We start from the raw sequence: 2,500 nt of genomic DNA on the forward strand, positions 1-2,500 counted from the left end.
AGGGCGCCCAGGCGGAAAAGAGGCGCCCAGGCGGAAACGAGGCGCCCAGGCGAAAAAGAGGCGCCCAGGCGAAAAAGAGGCGCCCAGGCGGAAAGGCGCCAGGGCGCCCAGGCGGAAAAGAGGCGCCCTGGCGTAGGCGCCCAGGCGCCAAAAGAGGCGCCAGGCGAAAAGGCGCCAGGGCGCCCAGGCGGAAAAGAGGCGCCCAGGCGGAATGGCGCCAGGGCGCCCAGGCGGAAAAGAGGCGCCCAGGCGAAAAAGAGGCGCCCAGGCGGAAAAGAGGCGCCCTGGCGTAGGCGCCCAGGCGCCAAAAGAGGCGCCAGGCGAAAAGGCGCCAGGGCGCCCAGGCGGAAAAGAGGCGCCCAGGCGGAATGGCGCCAGGGCGCCCAGGCGGAAAAGAGGCGCCCAGGCGAAAAAGAGGCGCCCAGGCGGAAAGGCGCCAGGGCGCCCAGGCGGAAAAGAGGCGCCCTGGCGTAGGCGCCCATGCGCCAAAAGAGGCACCCAGGCGAAAAGGCGCCAGGGCGCCCAGGCGGAAAAGAGGCGCCCAGGCGGAATGGCGCCAGGGCACCCAGGCGGAAAAGAGGCGCCCAGGCGGAAAAGAGGCGCCCTGGCGTAGGCGCCCAGGCGCCAAAAGAGGCGCCAGGCGAAAAGGCGCCAGGGCGCCCAGGCGGAAAAGAGGCGCCCAGGCGAAAAAGAGGCGCCCTGGCGGAAAAGAGGCGCCCTGGCGTAGGCGCCCAGGCGCCAAAAGAGGCACCCAGGCGAAAAGGCGCCAGGGCGCCCAGGCGGAAAAGAGGCGCCCAGGCGGAATGGCGCCAGGGCACCCAGGCGGAAAAGAGGCGCCCAGGCGAAAAAGAGGCGCCCAGGCGGAAAAGAGGCGCCCTGGCGTAGGCGCCCAGGCGCCAAAAGAGGCGCCCAGGCGAAAAGGCGCCAGGGCGCCCAGGCGAAGAGGCGCCAGGGCGCCCAGGTGGGAAAGAGGCGCCCAGGCGAAAAGGCGCCAGGGCGCCCAGGCAGAAAAGAGGCGCCCAGGCGAAAAAGAGGCGCCCAGGCAGAAAGGCGCCATGGCGCCCAGGCGGAAAAGAGGCGCCCTGGCCAGGCGGAAAAGAGGCGCCCAGGCGGAAAAGAGGTGCCCAGGCGAAAAAGAGTCGCCCAGGCCGAAAGGCGCCATGGCGCCCAGGCGGAAAAGAGGCGCCCACGCGAAAAGGCGCCAGGGCGCCAAGGCGGAAAACAGGCGCCCAGGCGGAAAGGTGCCAGGGCGCCCAGGCGGAAAAGAGGCGCCCAGGCGCGTGGGGGGCAAGGCGCCAGGCGCCAGGCACGCGCGGAGGCAAGGCGCCAGGCGCAAGGCGCCACGCGCGCGCGCGCGTGGGGGGCGAGGCGCAAGGCGCCAGGCGCCGGGCGCGCGTGGGGGGCGAGGCGCCAGGCGCCGGGCGCGCGCGTGGGGGGCGAGGCGCCAGGCGCCAGGCGCCGGGCGCGCGTGGGGGGCAAGGCGCCAGGCGCCGGGCGCGCGCGCGTGGGGCGCCAGGCGCCTGGCGGGCGGGCGCCCCCAGGAAGGGGTGCTGGCGCGCGATGGGGTTGCGCCCGTACGGACCGTGTGACAGTACAGACACTTTGGCGAAACCTCCTGCCCGAAGCGATTTTAGGCGTTCGGCTAGGTAGGTGACCCGGTTTTTTTCGCGTTTCTCGGCCGCTAGCCCCTTTTTTCGCGTTTTCGTGCGCGCGCCCCTCTTGACCTCGCACGCGCGCCGCGCGTCGCGTCCTTGTCCTTGTCCGCGTCCGCGTTCGCGCGTGTCGGCGATCACGGGCCCCGTGCATGGCTCGTCTCTGTGGACCATCGCCCCGCTCTTGTCCCTCTTTCGTGTTTGTGTGGCGCCCCGCCCCGTGCACCATTGCCGGCTGGCAGCAAGGTGCCTAGCCCCCCTTGCCGCCAGGCCTGTCCACCCCAAGGTGCTAAAGCCGCCAGGCACCCGTGCCGCCGAACCGTGCGTCCGTAAGCCGCTGCACGTGCGGCGGCCGGCCATGCCCGTGCTATTGACACTGTGTGACAGTACAGACACTTTGGCGAAACCTCCTGGCCGACGGGGTTTTTGCGCCCACCTAGGTAGGGCGACCCCTTTTTTTTCGTGTCGCCTGTCCGTGTGTCCCTTTTTCGCCTTTTTCGGGTTCGTGTTTTCGTGTGCCGCCAAAAGCAAGCCCTGCGCTCGTCCCGTCCCGCTTGACCCGTGCATCCGCCGGTGCTGGCCTGCAAAATGCCTGTGAGCGACGCACGTGACCAGCAGCCCAGGCGAGTGTGCACGGGTGGCAGGCGAAACGGGCGTGCGTGTCGCCAGTGTGTATGTCCCTTTTTCGCCTTTTTCGGGTTCGTGTTTTCGTGTGCCGCCAAAAGCAAGCCCTGCGCTCGTCCCGTCCCGCTTGACCCGTGCATCCGCCGGTGCTGGCCTGCAAAATGCCTATGAGCGACGCATGTGACCAGCAGCCCAGGCGAGTGTGCATGGGTGGCAGGCGAAAC

This window comes from Aristolochia californica, unplaced genomic scaffold (genome assembly GCF_029961685.1).
Source record: "Aristolochia californica isolate CCGP_79_NKW_82.1479 unplaced genomic scaffold, dmAriCali1.0.hap1 SCAF_19, whole genome shotgun sequence".
Taxonomy (NCBI): domain Eukaryota; kingdom Viridiplantae; phylum Streptophyta; class Magnoliopsida; order Piperales; family Aristolochiaceae; genus Aristolochia; species Aristolochia californica.